At 36.4% G+C, this 22,247-nt stretch overlaps 1 non-coding gene across 1 annotated transcript; it reads right to left on the bottom strand.

Annotated features, from left to right (window-relative positions):
* Positions 1-1,384: 1,384 nt before the first annotated feature.
* Positions 1,385-1,456, bottom strand: Trnat-cgu (transfer RNA threonine (anticodon CGU)). The gene has a single exon. It is a non-coding gene; the product is annotated as a tRNA-Thr (tRNA).
* Between the last annotated feature and the right edge of the window lie 20,791 nt (positions 1,457-22,247).

A 22,247-nucleotide genomic window follows, 5' to 3' on the forward strand; every position in this document is an offset into this window, starting at 1 on the left:
ATTATGGAACTGTTGACATTATACGATACATTATACTGTTGACGAAAATAGTAGTAGTAAACCATTTGTATTAGTATTTATTAATTTGTTTAAGGATTACCGTAAAATTGTAAATAATGTATATATTAGTTAATTGTTAATTGTTTTAAAAATTTAATGTTTCTTTTTATGTATAGTTTAAGATCTCGTTCCTAGCCCTATTATACACAGTCAATGCTATGTACTCCTTAATTGTCGTACTGTATCAGGTGAAGTACCTTGACACAATTTTAATGCAACATATGTAATACATACGATGTGGATGTACTTAATAAATAAAATAAAATTATTAATTTATAGTTATGTGCATTTTAAAAATATTGATATATGAATCTAAATAATTTATTTGGAGTTGAAACTCTAGGTCCATGGCGTCCCAGCGCGCAAAAGTTGTTTGCAGAAATCGCGAAGCGTCTGGTTGACGTAACTGGTGACCGAGAAGCTGGCGGCTTTCTCTCACAACGTATCAGCATTGCGATACAGCGGGGAAATGCCGCCAGCATCCTTGGTACAATGCCTCAAGGGCCTATTTTAGATTTAAGCTAGTTATTAATTTCGTTTACGTAGTACCACTGTATATATCTTGTATGTAAATAAATGTTTATAAAAAAAAAATATTTAATTTGCGCACTACATTAAAAATAAAATACAGAATTTGAGAAAATCTTAAAAAATAATATAGTTACATGTAAAAAATCCGCAACGCAGGCTTCGTCAGGTGGCCACAAATACAAATTCTAATTCTATGAATGTAAATTCATTATCATTTTGTAAGTAATTATTGTTGTGTAACAGACAGTGATTAATATCAATAAAATTATATTTTATTCTATTCTATTCTAAAGGGGCGGCGCAGGATCGCGGTGAGCATTCAACTGCGACGGAATAGGATTAGTTCCTAGGATTTTAGTTATTACAATGGTCAGCTAGGAGTTAATTAAGCTTCTGCGTAATCCAGTAATGGGTGGTAAATCTCTTAATCCATACTGAATAATCCTAATTCTGCCGTGCTTACATCATAATAAAATTATGCAGTACTAGCGACCCGCCCCGGCTTCGCACGGGTAGGTCAACAAATTTAAATAAAACCTTTACAAATTATACATATAAACCTTCCTCTTGAACCAGTCTATCTATTAAAAAAAACAGCATCAAAATCCGTTGCGTAGTTTTAAAGATACAAGCATACATAGGGACAGACATACAGACAGCGGAAAGCGAAATCGCCGTTAAAAAGTCATGCAATTGTTTATCTTATTTCCATTGAATAAGTTCTTTATTTAATCTATGTTTATAAACTGAAATAGATATCATACACTAAAGAAAAAGTGACCAAGTCCAACGGTGGCCGAGGCGGGAATCGAACCCGCGTCTTCAACTTACGCGGCTAACGTCCTGACCACTAGACCACCCGGCCACGCTAAGCAAAGCTTGTACTGGGTTCAGGCATTATTTAAGTATGTTGTATATTAAAAAAAACAGCAAAATTGATTTAGTTTTGAACGATTCACGGGTTTCACTAGACTTATATTGACCGGGATATAGACCGTGATTACATTTTGTACTGTTTACAAATAAATAAAACACATAAATAACATTATACAATAATATACATGTATAAAATAAATTAAATACTTTATACCTATATAAATATCACAAGTGTAAAAAATAAAGGTTAATTTCACTTAACCAAATCACATTCTTGTTGCGATGGATAAGATCAGCTGAGAATCGTCGAGAGTGACGAAGTAAGAGTAGGTCTATACTCAGAAGTGGGTGAATAAGGGCTGAATAAAAATAAATACAGATAAAGATAACGATAGTTTATTATGAAATAAAAACTATGAAAACGGATTATGTCCCGCCGAGTTTGTTGCCGGTCCCATATTGGGATACCCTCCTACAATTTAGGAGGGAATTAAATCTTCTCGGGTCCGTGGTGTAGGGTTGGAGCCGGCGTAGTTTTTATCGCGTATATATATATATATCTTTACTTGAAAAATAATTATAGTGTATAACTAGCCTTATGAACCGATTTTGCATGTACAACCAGCCTTAAAGTTTGTAGTCTATGATTGTTCATTATTTTAGTATGTGGGTATTTTTGCACTTTGTAATTTTTCCTCAGTCACCCGTTGACCACGAACGCTGTAAAGAGTTCGAAACGTCGGGATGTATTATAAATTCAATATACGCGATGTAATCCGTTTTCATAGTTTTATTTCGTGAGTAACTATCGCGGTAACCGAAGACAATATTAGATAGTTTATTAATCAAGTAGGCATAATATATTACAATGCGCTTATAAACGTCAAATAAAGCTACACCGGCTCTCACCCTACACCTCTGTCCCGATAACATTTGAATCCCCCCTCAATTGGAGGAGGGTATCCCAATATGGGACCGGCAACAAACTCCGCGGGACACATCTTTTATAACAATACATCTTACTTATAAACATAATACATAAATAAAATATGCTGTTTACCATTCTACGCACATAATATCCCGTTATGAAATGATCCTTTGTCCTAGTGGGTAGTGGCCCTGCCTGTGAAGCCGATGGTCCCGGGTTCGAATCCCGGTGAGGGAATTTATTTGTATGATGAGCACAGATATTTGTTCCTGACTCATGGGTGTTTTCTATGTATTTAAGTATTTATATATTATATATATCGTTGCCTGAGTGCCCATAACACAAGCCTCCTTGGGCTTACCGTGGGACTTAGTCAATCTGTGTAAGAATGTCCTATAATATTTATTTATTTATTTAATTCCAATTAAAAAACATAAACAAAAGCTCGAATACCAAACAATAAACCGCTGTACACTTTTCTTTTAAAAGGCAACGAATTAGGCAACCGGCCAAGCTTTCATAAAAGACAATCAGTTCTCCGAGCGAGCCAAATTTGACTAATTTCCTGGCCCTGGATTTGCTCGTAACCTATTTTTTTTTGGATAAAAAGATTTTAAGAATAATTGCGTTCAAATGGGGTTGGCAACTGTCAAAGGTTTGCAGAGATGGCGCCATCATAGCTTGCCCCTTTTTCTATGAGATTTGGCTTAGGTAAAGGGCTGCCATCCATTAAAAAATCAAAAAGTTGACACTATTCTAGGGATTGACAGGGCAAGCTATGCTGGCGCCATCTGCTAAATATTTCAACGAGCCAACCCCATTGAGTTCGGCGTCTGGCAATAGTATAATGTTTGTGACGTAATCGGATATTCGGATTCGTAGCGGTGCGGCGCGGCGCGGCGTCGTTCAGTCGGCAGTAAAGTCGCGCTGCAATACTGCTGCAGTAATGCAGCCGACTACATTGCTGCAGGAAACATCTAGAATGTCATTTTATGTAATGACATGTCATGCTGTGTGTTTGAAAATATTTTATCCTAACTCATTACAAAATAAACCGAATTAAATGTGTAAATGTAAGAATAAGCCCTTTTTCGAATAGGTGATGTGAAATAGTTATTTGTTATACAAGGGTGCAAAGTTGTATTTTACCCGCGAGTGTGGAATTGAAACACGAGCAAGCGAAAGGATTCTATAGTTGAACCACGAGCGAAGCGAGTGGTTCTAAAATAGTAGAATCCTGAGCGTAGCAAGTGTTTCAACACACGAGAAGTAAAATATATAGCGAGGAAAGTGCAACATCCACAGGCGTTAGATCATCTTCATCACTGAAATCACTCATTTTTTTACGATATTATAACAAAAAACTCTGGAAATTCTGTATTTTTACGTGAGAAGTTTTTAATTAAAAATTTTGTTGACAATGTTGACATTTCTGACGTATGAAATGTCAATGATGCGTTTTGAAATTTCATTGACTCAACTTGTGCGTTCAGAATTATATTTGACATCATTATTAAAAAACAAACGTTCCTTATTGAACTTTAAGGTTTATGACATAAAATCATTAAATAAAGCTAAATTTGGTATTTTTTATTACATTCTCAAACCATTTGTTTAATGATAATTAATATCAAACGAATCATGATGAGCGTCTTACGTTTTGTTATCTGATTCTGTCAAGCTACTTAAACACGCTCCATCCAAGGTCAAATTACTTTCCCCACTAGTGGATAAAATGCGTTTTTCCCCGCTTGTTTTAAAGAATAAAAGACAACTTTCTGAGCTAGTGAGGGGAAAAAGTGATTTACAGCCATATGACAGATATATCCGCAGTTCCGCATATCACGCATCACATTATACGGATCACATCGTGCGAATTACTGATGTCATTTTTCGTAGTAAGGAGTTAAGTATTTGGAACTCGTGCGAGTTGTAAAATGGATTCGGATAGCGATGAAGAACAAATAGTCTTTGTTACTTTTATTGGCAGTGGAAGGCGAGAGAAGAAAAAATAAGTAATTATGGTATTACCCCATATTCACAACGACGGGACTTAATCTCGTAAAATAAGTTTTAAATTTACCTCCGACGTTTCGAGGAGGACGTTGTCCCCGTGGTATCGAAGAAGACTGGCTAAAGTTGACATTAACATCGAAACGTCGGATGTAAATTTAAAACTTATTTTACGCGATTAAGTCCCGTCCTTGTGAATAATAATGAGTAAAAATATATCCCTGCATAATATGATCATGGATATCATATGTGAGGCGATAGAATTTGATCTGGATTTTTTATGGATATGATCTGTTAGTGTCAGAAGTGACGTTTCTGATTAAAGAAATCCATGATACTGCTAGTACCTACAGTCTCAATCCGAATATAACATTTAGTTGCATTTGCCAAGTGCTCATCAATAATCCGACGGGCAAAAGCCAAGGCAGATATTTCGAGTATACCGATAAATCCGATTTCAGATTAAGAAAGGAGTCTTGCTGAGATGACGGTCCGACGGAATCGGTATTTACGATATCTGGTCGGTCCATGTTTTTTTAGGGTTCCGTACCCAAAGGGTAAAAACGGGACCCTATTACTAAGACTCCGATGTCCGTCTGTCTGTCACCAGGCTGTATCTCATGAACCGTGGTAGCTAGACAGGTGAAATTTTCATAGATGATGTATTTTTGTTGCCGCTACAACAACAAATACTAAAAATTACGGAACCCTCGGTGGGCGAGTCCGGTTTTTGAGGCATGCATATGACAGGGTTGAGAAGGATGACGCAAAAGGTACACTTGAGCCAAACATCTGTAAATTATAACATTAGTTTGATATGAAACGAAAAATTAGTATATTTTTTTATTAGCCTAATATTATAGTGTCCTACTGCTGGACAGCCTCCAAAATTTAATTTAATTCATAAATCATTTATTTTCGTGATAAACTTACATACTAACATTACAAGGAAAATTAAAAAAACATATTTGCAGTGTTTAACACGAAATGGTCTCGCCTCAGCATAATGCCGACCAAAGTGTCGGCGCTGATCTTCCGGAGAGTCTATTTGTGGGCCACGATCGCAGCTGTACGGCACGGCCTCGTTACTTTTTATAAAAAATAAAAAATATTTTTAAATTAAATAATTATGCCATTTAGTTTTCTTAAACGTACTTAACTATACCCTGAAGTTAATGGAATTCAATAAAAACACGTGTATGTATGCGTGTATCGCATGTTTATTGTGTATTTATGGAATTCATCCTATTGAAGTCAGACGGACAGTTGAAGTTTTGAAAAACTGGCCCATTGTCAGATTGTCACCCTTCGGGAATGGAACTGAAAATAAATGTAATCAATTCCCGGAATCCAACCGAAAACTTCGTCGCTGTCAAAGGGTTATTCCCACCTGACGTATTGAATAAATACAATGTTCAATGACTTTCAGAACTTCGACAAAAAGTTTTGATCTTCACGAACAAAATCACAGATATTGTACGTTGGAGTTCGGAACGAGTGTTTTTATAGGGTTTTGATAATTTCCGCGTTATGTACGTTTGGATATCGTTTGAGTCTTTTTTTGCCTTTTACATGTTGTAGCTGGAACTCGGCCTCTAGCGTCCTACGGTCTTAATACGTACATTTGTTTTCTTGGCTAGGGTTTTTTTATCATTCTGTGAAAAAAAAAAATTCTACAAATAATTTTATAAATCTTATAAATAATTTTAATATTCCGTACCCAAAGGGTAAAAACGGGACTCTATTACTAAGACTCCACTGTCTGCCTGTCCGTCTGTCTGTCACCAGGCTGTATCTCATGAACCGTGATAGCTAGACAGTTGAAATTTTCACAGATGATGTATTTCTGTTGCCGCTATAACAATAAATACTAAACGAAATGAAATAAATGTGATTTTTTTGCCGTTTTTTGCGTAATGGTACGGAACCCTTAGTGCGCGAGGATAGTAAGCGATTACCGCCGCCCATGGACATCCGCAATATACTTATATTTATTTGTATAAATAAATATACACATTATATTAGCAACGAGCTTACTTTAATGGATTATATTAGTATTTTTTAGTTTAATGAAATCACGAATATGTTCTCTATATAAATATAGTTTTTTAATGAATTTCCGAATAAATCATCTTCCTCGCGTTGTCTCGGTTTTTTTGTCACGGCTCATGGGAGCCTAGCGTCCGCTTTACAACTAATCCCGAGATTGGCGTGGGCACTAGTTTTTACGAAAGCGACCTTCCAACCTCGAGGATAAACTAGGCCCTATTGGGATTAGTCCGGTTTCCTCACGATATTTTCCTTCACCGAAATGCGACTGGTAAATATTAAATGATATTTCGTACATAAGTTCCGAAAAACTCATTGTTACGAGCCGGGGTTTGAACCCGCGACGTCTGGATTGAAATTCGCACGCTCTTACCGCTAGGCCACCACCGCTCTTTCGAATTTCCGAATAAATGAAATTGTATAATTAAACGTCGGTATGTATTATAAATTTAATATACGCGATATAATCCGTTTTCATCGTTTTATTTCTTGTATAATTAAAATTCACGAAGCTCAGAGCTCAGAGCTAGTAGATAAAACTGAGTTAGAAACTATTAAAACAACAATTACGCGGGTTTAGAACATTACAGTCGTCGTCTACAAAATGTACAATTTTATTTAACAATCTGTAATAAAATATTATGCTGATTACTAGCGCAGACGAATAAAATGACTGGTATTAAGTAGTTAGTGCTTTTCGCCTAATAAAGTCTGTCCCAGGAGTAGAGACAATTTTCAAAGTCTTATTGGCTGTTTTATTAAAAAAAAGTTTTGGCATCGAGGCGTTTGTGGTTTTATTATCTGTCATTTGAAGCAGGAATTTAGTTTTTTTATGTTAGTGTTTTAAAATGAAGCATCAAGTATATAATAATAAAGCATTTGATAATAGAATAATTCTATTTTACGCGTCTCATAATAAAAATGGCACAGTAAAACACTTTCTTCAAGGAGGAGCAAGAAAAAATTGTATTGTTGTAGAATAATAAGACGTTATGAAAAAAACCGGCCAAGTGCGAGTCGGACTCGCGCACGGAGGGTTCCGTACCATTACGCAAAAAACGGCAAAAAAATCACGTTTATTGTATGGGAGCCCCGCTTAAATATTTATTCTATTCTGTTTTTAGTATTTGAATTGTTGTTATACCGGCAACCGAAATTCATCTGTGAAAATTTCAACTGTCACGGTTCATGCCCAAACATGCCCAAACGATCGCCCAAAAAAATGTTATACCATGGGCAAAGTGGAAGATTTCACCACCTTAACCAGGGAAGCGGTACAATACTTAAAAACTTATAAATCTCTGAACTAGAGTAACACAAAAAGCCATACGAAAAAGAAAACCTAATAATTTAATTACAACTTTCAACCTAAATCAATACTTTCAATGTTTACTTTATATTTTTGTTAAACTTTTATTCGGGAAGTGGGCAGACGGTTGCGGGAGAGTGGTCATGACCCTCGCTCCGGGTCGTTCCTTTTGCAAAGGTTGTCCATCGCTGTTCAACGTGGCAACGCGGCGAGCGTGATGGGCTCCTTTGCATCTGGAGGGGCGCGGGGCGCATTTTGTGAGTAGTTTTTGTGTTTGTTAGGTTCTAGTTTAGGTTAAGATTTTTGTAATATTTTATTTTGTATGTATGTACATTAATTGGTGTGAATAATGAGATATAATTCAATTCTTGTCTATTGTGTATATTAAATGTGTATGTATTTAGCTTTATATTAAATATTTTGAAAATGAATTTGTTTATATTTCTGGGACAGCCCAGTATAGTAGTAGTAATCTAGTACCTAATAGTAGATTGTTGAAGAGGCTAGAAAGTGACCAAGCAAGAACAAATAATAGTACTAGGTACAGAAGGTTCACTCTCTAACAAAACGCGTCTATTACGACACATATGACCGCTAGGTGGCGCAAGCGCGAGCAAGCATTCGTTTCGTAGTGGTGCGCGGCATTTTCTATGGCTAGACACCAAAATTGGTGTGGGCCGCATGTACTTGTAGCGACGCGATGAAATCGCGGAGTGAGCCACGCCTGCCAATAGTTGAACGAGTTAATTTGACCGTCGACCCGTTAAGAAAGGTCTTGGATTTGCTAGATAAATCATAGGCCGCCAGTATCTTCCTACACTAGATATCAAAATCCATCCATACTAATATAATAAATGCGAAAGTCTGTCTGTCTGTCTGTCTGTGTGTTACCTCTTCACGCTTAAACCGCTGAACCGATTTAGTTGAGATTTGGTATAGAGATAGTTTGAGTCCCGGAGAAGGACATACGATAGTTTTTATCCCGAAAATCATCTCTTAAGAGGGTCAAAAGCGGGGTGGAATTGAGATAGTTAATGAAGTGCCTGATAATTTGTGTAAACAAGCATATGCTCAAATTGAATGATTGCTTTTAGACTTTATCCAGGCGCTATTCTTGCTCTAGCTGCGGTTACTAAGTCCACGAAGATAAAGTCGCGGGCAAAAGCTAGTAATATATACGCGTGATGATATGAGTCATATGAGAAAGTATCTATATCATCCAACGCGTCGTAAAATGCCATGGAAGCTATCTGCCTTGTTTATGTCACCAGTTTCATTTATTTCTCTCAAACCAGCACTCAAATTAGAACCTTTTGAATGTACACATAAGGTCTATTTAAAATTTTATTGAATGGGATTTGGTGGGTCGGAGTAGTAAAAGTCTATTTACATGTTTGGTTCCAAACGAGTATATATAGGTACACTCGTAAATAGTAGTATTTTGGAATTTGTGTCGGTTTTCATGTTATCTTCCGTATCTTTGGAAATATTCGGCCTAGTTTGTTGTTAGCTTTTATTATAATAATAACGATTTAAAACTATGTATTTCTAAACAACAAATTAACAGGAAATTGTAAAGAGCTTTGATTTACATTAGCAATAAAACAGAAGAGTACCTAATCATAGTATAAAACAAAGTCGCTTTCCGCTGTCTGTCCGTCCGTCTGTCCCTATGTATGCTTAGATCTTTAAAACTACGCAATGGATTTTGATGCGGTTTTTTTAATAGATAAGAGTGATTCAAGAGGAAGGTTTATATATGTATAATTTGTAAAGGTTTTGTGTAAATTAGTGGAATTACCCGTGCGAAGCCGGGGCGGATCGCTAGTAAATAATAAATCGTGATTTTGTAGCCCATGTCAGAAATTGGAATAGAAGTTGGACGGTGGTTGGATGCTTATATTATTCCTTTTCAGTATGAATAGAGAAGGCAGGTGTGATCTTTCTTTAGAAATTAAAATTTATTCTAACCAAATATGACTAACTAAGAGTTTTAATTCTGAGATATGGACGATATCTTAATTTAAAAAAAAACTTTTAATGAATTGTTAAAATTATGGTTCCAAACTTAATTATTTTTATGATAAGTACCTAGTTTATCTCTGCCAATGCGAAAATGTAGACACCTAAGGTTGCTTTTCTAGTGAGGCGGAGATGAGAGGCTGTGCGGGAATCAACAAATAGCATTGCCCTAATCCAGCGCAAAGGAAAAGAGGACGGATTACAACCAATCAATGCAATTGGTTGATTCCCGCACGTCTCCTCTTATCTCCACTGAACTCCGCCTTAGTGGAGAGGTAACCTTAGTTGGCTACATTATCAAGCTGCCTGGATTGCTAATACACCTGCTTTAAGGACTCATCATCATCTTCCTCGCGTTATCCCGGCTTTTTGCCACGGCTCATAGCAGCCTGGGGTCCGCTTGATAATTAATCCCGAGAATTGGCATTACTAGTTTTTACGAAAGCGACTGCCATCTGACCTTCCAACCCAGAGGGAAAACTAGGCCTTTTTGGGATTAATCCGGTTTCCTCACGATGTTTTCACCGAAAAGCGACTGGTAAATATCAAATGATATTTCATACATAAGTTCCGAAAAACCTGCCTTATGAACTGACATAAGATTTTACTTACCTACTATTTCCTGACTCCAGCAACTAGCGCAACAACTTAACCAAGATAATCTCGCTAACGTAAAAAGGGTCTTCCTTACCCAACTTTAATACCCTGAAGCCCATAAATAAAGATATCCGTTAAGAGCTACAGTAATGTCAAGGACGAGACAATATATCTAGGAAGGGACAAGCCTGATCGCAAAGTGGCCGGTGACCTTGAGTCTTGAACTTAACCTTGAGACTCAGCTGCTTACATCAGGCACCCTTTGGAATACTCTAGATAGTATTTATACGGCCTTGGATCGTTCCACGTGAAGCCTTCGTTTGTTGTTGTAGCGGGATTTTGCCGATTTAAGCTTTCAGAAAAAATATGTGGTGAGCAAGCACTGTCAAATATTATATATCAAAAGTGCGACTAAACTCGGAATGATATCAAGTGTCATTGAAAGTATTGAATTGAGAAAAAAATATATGACCGGCTAGCATTTCGTTCTCGCGCGCGGATTCATACTTGAAGCGCGCGCGTCGCGCGAGAACGCACCTCATGCTATGATCTAGCAAGTATGATTGCGTAAATGATTTGCTTTTATAACTTATAACAGTATGTTGTAAGACAAGATAAGATAAGATGAGATGAGATAAGAACAGACTTTTTTTTGTATAACTGTGTTTAGAGATGTTGACAATAATACATTTAGGAACCAACAGTTTATCCATCACGGTATTACTAACCTATAACTGCACCAGTGATTAGCATATAAGTATTATAAGTTAACTTTTACGTTTTGCAAAATACCCACACACTTGTGTAGCATAAACATTGTTATAAGAATGATTGCCTTAGTTAATAGTTATATGTACAATTGTAATATTAGTTTTTTATTTTTATTTTATAGATATAATAGTGAGTACTTACATTTAATGTAAACTGCTCTTTTGATGCTCTTGTAATTCAAGATACACTTGTATTGTATGCAATTTTCTCATTAAGCGAAATGTAAATTTCTTTGGGAAATAAAGTTCTTTAAACCATAACTAAATAACAAAATTAATACATGCATGCACTATTATCATAATCGTTAAACTCTTTCATGCTGTAGAAGACTACTAATAAGTCATTTTTTTAAATGGTTTTATATTAATTAAGTTCGTATCAGACTCCTATTTATATTCACCAGGCCCCATTTCCAACACTTATAAAGACATTTTCCCTTCCTTGCTAATAAAATTCCCAGCACAACCGCGTATCGTCAGGACTTGGAAAAAGCTTTAGACGCATTAAGGAGAAATGTTTAAAAATGAAAAATAATTTCCTTTACCGTTTCAATGACGTTTTATTATTGTGTTCATATATTCTTCTACGAAAGAATATAAATAACAAAAGCAAGAATAGAAAAATGCTGGGTACTATGTGCTACGGTGCCGGTGGACCTAAGATAAAACTGATGCCATTGCCTAATTGTTTAGTGATCACCTGTAAATGATAATATGAATGACGCAAAAACTTACGGCTCGCTCCCTTTTCGGTACCTAGATGTAACGTGCTCGCATAAAAAAATTGTGTATAAGTACCTACTTTTAGGGTTCCGTATCTCAAAAGGTAAAATCTATTGTAGGGTTACTGAGAAAGTAAAAAAAAATTAACTATACCTATCGTGTTATATACATGAAGTTTTTTAAATAAAATTACCATCCCCGCGTATCTTCGAAACTATTACCCGGTCTAGAATTTTGAACCAATATACAAAATAGTTCTTTGCCTATTAGATGACAGAAAAACCTTTTAGAAATCTACAGTCAAGCCAGAGTCGGAGTTAAGAAAAAAAATGTGGTTGGAATGAAGTATATTATTATTGATAAACGTAGTACATTATTGTTTAACAAATACAAAAAAAAACTTAATCAACAAAATAATAATTATCGAAACTGCTCACAAAATTTCACAAATCATTTCGCGACTTACAGGCAGGGAGACCAAATAAACATAAGAAAACATTATTGTATACGCTGAAACTGATACGCTTAGCTCGAGCTTCACACTCGCTTAGTCAATCAAAAATATAAAATTAAAGTGCAAAAAAAATACAGAAAATAACATCTGCATACACGTCCGAGGGATACAACCCGAACTGTCGCTGTTACCACCTGTTTCTAAGCGGCTGTTTGCCAACTGCGCCACTATAGGAAAAACGTAAGTTGTCGAATTTAGGCTACTTATTCTCAAGAAATAATTTAAAGAAAAGAGGACCGTTATCTTATCTTATCTTATCTTATCTTACTTTTTTGTCTGGCCCCTAACCGCCAGCCGCCAACCGTCCGATAAGGAACTTCGTTCCAAAACAAAATTTGGCTGCCTCGCACAGATTTTATAAGATAATGTCATCTTTTGAAAATGATGTCACTTAAATTTTGTACTACATCATTCGTTTAATACTCTGCTTGTAGGTACAACAATGTTCTATATAAATACATTATCAATTCCAAACCCTTAACAGCTGTTTGACCACCAACCCTGGTTACTCCCCCTCGTCCCAGATATATCATCCCCGTGACACAGCCCTTACGGGTAACTTTATTTACAGGCCACTCATAAAATATGGAATAGCCATGACTAAACATCATTTTATTATGTCATAGAATTATTTTATGTAATGAGCCCTCGTTTCGGGTTTACGGAATATGCGATTACGATTTGTTGACAGTTTACATAAAATTTTATGAGGAAATATTTTGGATACTGTTTTCTTTATGGCAGTTTTGTAAGCAAGTTTAACGTAGCTTGTTGATAATTTCAGTTGATTGTCTGACTCCCCCCTTCAATCCTTTGCGTTTTCCAGTAGGTCGATTCAAATTTAACAATTCATTATGGTTTTGATCTGGTTTTAATACGACCCTAACGATCAACTTGGTGATTGGCGCGCATCCCAAGCACGACTTTCCGATTCGTATGCACCAATCAACGTGAAGGTTTTGAACTGTCTATATACTGTCCGTGCGCCAATTCCGTGCATTCGGAGGTCGAGGAAGTGGGAGGGTGTGCGCCGCGCCCGTACGTCAAAATGACAGCACTTGATCGGTCGTGACGCCCAACATTTATTCTTAACATTCTTCATCCGTGCACGGAATTCGCGCGCGGACAGTACGTCCCACTGCTGGGCACAGGCCTCCTCTCATGTGCTTGGCTTGGGCTATAATCCCCACGCTAGCCCAATGCGGATTGGGGATTTCACATACACCTTTGAATTTCGCAGGTACGCAGGTTTCCTCGCGATGTTTTCCTTCACCGAAAAGCTAGGGGTAAAAATCAAATGATATTTCGTACATAAAAACTCATTGGTACGAGCCAAGATTTGAACCCGCGACGTCTGGATTGAAAGTCGGACGTCATATCCACTCGGCCACCACCACTTCACTGGAATATAGAAGCAGTTTTTAATAAAGGATGGAAGAAAAGAGTTGCAACAAAAACACGTTGCAATTACAACGATGACATACATCCTGCACAATGCATTTGTAGCTAACCCACTGAGTATGTGGTTGAAAAACGTTACATAAAGTAATCATGGCAAGGAAATGTCTGAAATAGTCACAAATTTTATGTTCTACAATTCTTACCTAGAGGTAAGCATCATTGAGAGCTAAACATATCTTTGATATCCGCATCATATTTTCATTCTCCTATTAACTATATCTATTTCTCTACGCTACTCACTCAAGGCACCCCGTCTAAAACAATTTCAGTATCAATTCAAAACCCTTTATGACAGTATGACATGGCAAGAAAAATGTCTAAAATTTAACTTGTCACAAATTTTATGCTCTAAAATTCTTAGCTAGATGTAAGCAACTTTGAGAGGTAAATATATCTTTGATATCCGCATCATATTTTCATTGAAACTATATCTATTTTTCTGTGCCCAGTCTAAAACAATTTCAGTTTCAATTCAAAACCTGTCACCTTTGCGATGCAATTGCATGGTACACGTGAAGCCTGATAAAACAGTTGCATTTTATCTCAAACAGCCTTTGTGGCCGCTAAAACAACACTAGGGGAACTACGAGAATAAAAGTTGAATGGGTGACGGATTCTGTTTCGGCAATTTGATATCGTTTTCATTGTATTTTGACATAACCTTCAGTCGTTGATACCACCAAACAGCGTGAGCCGTTAACGCTAATTGGTCCTCAAGAGATGCAATCAGAAGTGGTCTCATAAGACCCAAATATATGTCTGCGCGTATAGACATACGTAGGAGCTTGATTTAAATTTATATAAAAATGAGCAAAACTAAATAGGTATAGGCTACGTGGTAGTTCGTCTCCTGTATCCTGTAGTATCTCCTGCTTATTGGTGCGCGTGAGATGCCTTAAGACATGAATTTAGGTAACATCAAAATAAAATTAATATCAATTTTCTGAAACATAATAGGCTTGTAGAAGGTTCTTTGTGGTAAATGCGGGCAAATGACTGCTCTGAGTGCTGTATTGTTGTAGATGGCTTTTCTAATCAGGAAATGCAAAAGGTGAAGTGATAAGATGCTTTTCTTGGTGCAAATGGATATAAGTTAGTTATTGTTTTGAATAAATCATGAATTTTATGATTTAAGAAAGTTTTATTTAAATGGTCAAATGCAGCGACAATTAGATGACAGCGAAATCATGTTTTTAATTAAAGAGAGAACAAGACAACTCATAAAGTAGTTCAAAAAGAAAAAAATAAAGATAATAATTTAGCGATAAGGATAATCGAAATAATGATATCTTATTATACAAAGTATAACGAGTTATTCTAGAGGTAAGTAACATTGTTAAAAAAAATTGCGTTCATTTTTAGGGTTCCGTACCCAAAGGGTAAAAACGGGACCCTACTAAGACTCCGCTGTCCGTCTGTCACCAGGCTGTATCTCATGAACCGTGATAGCTAGACAGTTGAAATTTTCACACATGATGTATTTCTGTTGCCGCTATAACAACAAATACTAAAAAGTACGGAACCCTCGGTGCGCGAGTCCGACTCGCACTTGGCCGGTTTTTATTTCTTAATCCTTTCAAAACACTCAAGTAAAAAATCGACAGGGATACCAAGCGACGTAATTTTTGCTCTCTTTACTTTTATTTATACATCTAAATTTCGCTTACACGAAGGATAAACTCCACAAAGAGGACACAGAAATATACTAAATTCACATGCATTTTTCACTATTCAGTACGATGAACATTTGAGTTTTCTTTTGATACGCATTTTGGCTTCAGTTGGCAGCGAGACAGTAATTTTTACTTGTAGAAAATGTTTCTTTGTATAAACTTCAGTTGAGTTAAATTTGTAACGTGATATTCTTAACATTTATCCTCCTGAAATAACCTAATTTTTTTTTTTTTCAGATGATACTCTAAACTTTTACGATTTAAGTGAAACAATATTATAATCTGTAATAAAGAAAAAGTGATCAAAATGGGCAAAAATATTTTTTCCCCTTTTGATCATTAGTTGAAATCATTTTAGTTTCTACTTCCAAACTTAATCACTTATACATAATTTTCTTATTCCAAGTGAAACAAGCGAATGTCAAAAAATCTTTAAATGCAGTTTTGTTTATTTTAAAAATTTAATATAATGTTTCCTTTAAGCAAAATGAGCTTACTTAAGGTTTTGAGGTATTTTTCCTCCATTTATTCTTTCCACACTGTATATCTACTGCCAATATAAGCAAGCAAGGCTTTATATTTAACTACAATTTGAACATCATACGGAGTACATTGAGCAATCATTACGATTGCAGACTGCAGAACACAATTGTCCTAACTAAATAGCGTTGAATTTTGTCGTTTTGGACACTTTACTGATAATTAGTAAACCTTACTACAAAGATAAAGGGCCCACTAATTACAGACTGAAATATATGTCATATACTAAAGAAAAACCAGCCAAGTGCGAGTCGGACTCGCGCACCGAGGGTTCCGTACATTACATAATTTTAACAATGTATTTTTAATGTGAAACGTGAGTGAAAGGTAAATTGCGGTTTACGATTTATGACGTATTAAAAAAAACTACTTACTAGATCTCGTTCAAACTAATTTTCGGTGGAAGTTTGCATGGGAATGTATAACATATATTTTTTTCAGTTTTATTATTCTCTTATTTTAGAAGTTACAGGGGGGGGGGGACACATTTTACCACTTTGGAAGTGTCTCTCGCGCAAACTATTTAGTTTAGAAAAAAAAATATTAGAAACTTAAATATCATTTTTGAAGACCTATCTATAGATACCCCACACGTACGGGTTTGATGAAAAAAAATTTTTTGTCCCAGTTCCAAGTATGAGGAACCCCCAAAATTTATTGTTTTTTTTCTATTTTTGTGTAAAAATCTTAATACGGTTCAAAGAATACATCTACTTACCAAGTTTCAACAGTATAGTTCTTATAGTTTCAGAGAAAAGTGGCTGTGACATACGGACGGACAGACAGACAGACAGACAGACAGACATGACGAATCTATAAGGGTTCCGTTTTTTGCCATTTGGCTACGGAACCCTAAAAAGCATAGTCTTTCAAAGATTGCACATATTCGAGGAATTGGTACATGTACTGCGCGCCGCGCCAAATGGCACTTTGCGTAATTGGCATTAAGCGTAATGGCACTAAGCGTATTTTGGTATTTTAAGAACTTGATACTTTGCGTAAAATATATTTATATTTAGCGAAATGCCAAATGGCACTTTGCGTATCTGGTACTATGCGTCGAAACGCTGTGTAACTAATGTTCAGTTAAGAGTAAAGTTGCAGTTACATGCCAATTTATTTATTTATTTATCTAGACGAGATTAGATGGTAAGTTAGACAAATAACTGACGACAGTTAAAAACTGATTTAAATTTTTTGCCATCGCAATTGTGTGCACAATGCAACATAACATGTAAAGCAACATAACAATTAGTATTTCATAAAGGCCGCTTTTTGCCGTTTTTGATTCAAAAGAGCCAATTTAACGCTGGGGGTATTACCATGTTGGAGAGCTGGATTAGAAATGTGTATTATTCTTTATCCTGGTCACGGCACCAATTGTAATACTCTCCCACCACTTTACATATAAATATACAGTATTTTCATCAGAAATGTCCTCCTTTAAGCAAACAGAACAATCTAGTAGAAGTATCAATATTTCCCACCAGTTTTTCTACCTTAAATTATTCCTGTACGAAAAGCATCAACTCTTCCATCCCATAATCAAGGAAATATGATGTTCGGTTCGATACGGCCTTTGATATTACCGAGATAGGGAATATAAACACCACCGGCAGCTCGGCTTGGTTCGGTGGTGATTTATTTAGAGCAAATTGCGGGCTGAAATAATAGCCGGTTATGACGTACGAGTAACGGTGTATCTTACCGGCCTTAGTTGGATGATAGATGTGGCATCAAATAAAAATGTGTGATAATTCTTCTCTCTGTTAGTTTTTTAGTTTTTTTTTTGTGATACCCCAGTGGTGGTAAACAAGCTTGCTACCTGCTGTTTTTAAGCGACTACCGCAGCCTATGGGCGCTGGCAACTAGTGGAGTTACACGCGCGTTGCTGACCCTACAAGCTTACAAGATTTTTTCCTTGTGAGCACTGGAAACGTTAGGTACCCTTCGTCAGGAATACAACACTTCTTACTCATAGAGTAAATACAACGTAAACTCGTATACAACAAATATAAAAAAACCGGACAAGTGCTAGTCGGACTCGCCCACCGAGGGTTCCATACTTTTTAGTATTTATTGTTATAGCGGCAACAGAAATATATTATCTGTGAAAATTTCACGGTTCATGACATACAGCCTGGTGATAGACAGACAGACAGACATACGGACAGTAGTCTTATTAATAGGGTCCTGTTTTTACCCTTTTTTTATGACAAAAACGAATTATACTTGGTGTACCTAATGGTTATGAAGGATAATAAAATTAGTATTATTAGGACCAAAATGGTTGATAAGAGTGAAATAATAACAAGCTTAGGTTTTTGTCACACTTAAGGAATTTAATGCAATATTTTTAAATATTTTTTTTTAAACGCTCAAAATTATTATAGTTCACGGTTCGTTGCCTGTTAGTATTTAAACAAAGCAATATTTTATATAGATAATGTGAGCAAAAAGACAAATATTAATAATATGGCTTCCTCCTGACTATGTGATTCTTGCCAGAAAAGGCAATTCTCAACATTCCTGGCTCTTAGCTCAATGTTTGCGCCTTCCGGCAGCTTAGGTTCGCCTTTTTCGAATAACGCACGCGCCGGTATACACGGTGAGGAATAATTATACCTGGCCGGTAAGGAGGCCAATTCAAATTTACAGTGTGACATCAAAACCACATAAAAATCCGTTCAGTGCATTTCACTGAAATTATAAAGATTTACTACTTACGTCTCGCTTAATATGTAATTGTGACAAAATACGGGCCTAAATAGTTGCAACCGCTGTGTGCGCGGTCGTCGTACATGGTCCCAATAGATTAATATTATATTATAGAATAATCTATAATCACTATCACTAAGAATAAGAATAAGAAAACATTTATTGCCACACAACAGAAGAGAAATTACAGGAAACGAATAACATAAAAAATTGGCATGCGCGACAAAAGGAGCGGGCTCAGCATATGCATATCATTATATAACAAAGTCACCCGCCGCGTCTCTCTGTTTGTATGTAGGTGTGTATGTCCGCGATAAACTCTAAAACTACTGAACGGATTTTCATGCAATTTTCATGTTTCAATAGAATGATTTTTAAGGAAGGTTGAGGTGTATAATTTGTAAAGGTTTTGTTAAACCCGTGCGATGCCAGCGAGGGTCGCTAGTATACATTAAAATTTAGTGAGATGACAATCGAGTCTTCTATCTCACTAATTTCAATACTACCGTGGAAGATCACAGACTGCTGAAATCATAACCTTTGAAACCCTTACCGTAATCAAAAAACATTCCAAAACTATTTCCCATGTAGGAAGTTGTTGAACTTAAAACTTTGTACAATAAATCTTATTAAAAGAATATCAGAAACCAGACTCAATAGCAATGAATAACTGTTAAAGTGGCAATAAAGCTAGGTGATAAACCCGAATATATTGTTGTAACGATAAAGTATATGGCCCTTAGGGGACTGAAGAACTGAGGGGCTATTTCTCTTTTACTCCAATGAAGGCGTAATTAGAGCGACAGAGAAAAATGCCCGCATTTTGTGAACTTCGATTGGCGTGCCCTGAGATGCTGCGAACTGCATTGAGACGACACTGACACCGATGACAGAAAACGACGAAGCTGCCTTTAAAGTTGGTATTAGAGAGTGGACCTACCCTACCTACCTGACAGACAAACATGCATTTTCCAAATCAGAACCTATAACAAAATCGAGTAGCAATTAAATAATTGTAATATATTAAATCACATTTTACAATCGGGTCTATCGCGAATTTATTTATCAGTTAGCCGCGACCACGACTACTGAAACCTGTCGCAACGTCGGTAAGTAAAGGTAACAAAATAAATTCGCGATAGACCCGATTGTAAATGTGATTTAATATGTGTTCAAAACGCGAAAGTTTTAAATGTTAATTGTAATATGTCTAGGAGACTAGGGTACTGACACAGTTCAAGTAAATTACGTAAAGTGTATTAATGCATATTAATTAAGTATAAGATGTAATGTTTTGAAAAGATGTGTTCCGCCGAGTTTCTTGCCGGTCCCAAATTGGGATACCTACCCTCCTAGAATTTAGGAGGGATTTAAATATTCTCGGGCAGAGCTGTAGGGTTAGAGCCGGCGTAGCTTTATTTGACGTTGATAAGCGCATCTTTATCTTTATCTTTATTTAGATAGCGAATGCAACAGCATTAAGGTGACATTCAGATGGCAACTGTAGCTGAATTACGGTTGCAACGTCACCACAAAATAAGTAAAAGTATTATCATACAGAACGGCCACGCACCGCCCCGCCCCGATTCGAATTACCTCGCCCCGCGACAGCAGATTGACGGCCGTTTGCCGGCCGCTCAGTACTATTTTTAAGCAACTTACACAATGACGCATGACGCGTGTACAGACGTGCCATTCACATATAGAAACGCAAGTCATTTTTGATGTATAGCGTGTCCGCCCTGTAACCTCACTACTGCGGTGTTTACAGGGACGGTATGTTGTCACTGTCAATTTCCGCCATAAAATGAGTGACGGATTGTACGGTCTAATCGCTACAGCAATGCACTAACAACGGAAACCAAACATAAACCTAAACCGCTGATAATAGAACCTAGGAATTTGAAACATGATTATTGATTATAATAATTATAACGTATATAGTCCTCCACATCGATTTCGATGACGGCGACCTCAACTTTTTCCTGTCATGAGCTCTAATGTGGCTGGCCATGCCAGACTTGCTCTCAAACTCTTTCACACTCACGGCAGTAGAGTTGAACGGCCGTATTGTACGTATACTCGTGGGAGGGTTAGGTCTACCGCCTCACGACGTTAGATGTAAAACGACAATCGCGCAAGGAATTATAACGTATAAATGGTTTAAAGCTCCACTAAGCTTATTTTATTCTATTCCTCATCAGGCAAATGTAGATATGGTCTAATTTGTATTTCCTATTCCTGGTTGCTGCGTTAATGGCGTCATCTGCATGATGCTCCAAAGAAGAATTCAGTATTAATATGATTATTTTAAGCTTATTTCACAAAAGAAGTAAAAAGTACATAAGGCGAACTTAATGTCTTAAGGCATTCTCTACCAATCAACCACTCGGCCAAACAGACAGACATTAAGTAAGGGAGACTGGGGTCAATTGAAATATGGGTCATTTTAAACAAGCTCGCTCTAAAAAGGATCGTGACAGTCGTGAAGTCCAAAAAACAATTAAAATTAGGTGAAAAAAATTGAAGCATGATTTTGTCTTGGACATACAACCAATGAGTCTTAGCCAACAAAAATACGCCGCTACAATAAAATATTTTGTGAACTGTCAGCAGCCTCTTACAAAAACGCTCCATTTTTATCTCTCGCCCGTGGCAAGATATAAAAGTCATCCGAACCACGGTTCAATGCTCTTCAGGATAACGATTACTCGGACAAAACTGTCTCCGAACTTGGAATTAAATTACGATTCGGAAATCTGCAGACAAATTAATCTCAGTAACTTGAGTGACATTGTTGTGAAGTTATTATTAATAACAGTGGATTTTATTTAAGAAGATTTCCAAATAAACTACAGTGGAATCTTATTATGACACCGCTTATACTGACCAACCGCTTACTATGACGTAATTACTGTGCGAAGTTTGAATTTCATGTAAAATTATTTGTGACGAAGTCGCATAAGATGACTTCGCTTACTATACACCTATATGACCTATAAATCTAATTTTCACGAAATTATGTCCGGTTATACTGACACATGCGCTGGTTTTCGTGGCCGTCCCCTCGTCTTTCCCTGCGAGGACGTTTGGAGCTTGCGTGGCTTGTAAGATAGATAGATAGATAAACCATTTATTCGTAAGTTGTTTTTAGTTTTGATTCTCAGTGACAAGTTGATAATTGGTAGGTACAAAGTAAATAAAATTTATCTCTCACAAAGGAATTTGAGATTCATTTGGAAAAATTAACAAAAATAAGAAGTTAATAATCCTCTATGCTTTATATGACATCCGCTTAGTATGACGTGTTTGTCACTTCCCCTCGATATCATTATAAGCGGATTCTACTGTATTTTCATAAAGGCTTTTCAGGTAAGGTTATTGCATGTTGATGGAGTGACATTTAATTTCAAAGTAAGTATATGTACTTGTAAGTATAGAATTCTGCTTTTCTAAGATCAAG

This window comes from Cydia strobilella, chromosome 17 (genome assembly GCF_947568885.1).
Source record: "Cydia strobilella chromosome 17, ilCydStro3.1, whole genome shotgun sequence".
NCBI lineage: Eukaryota > Metazoa > Arthropoda > Insecta > Lepidoptera > Tortricidae > Cydia > Cydia strobilella.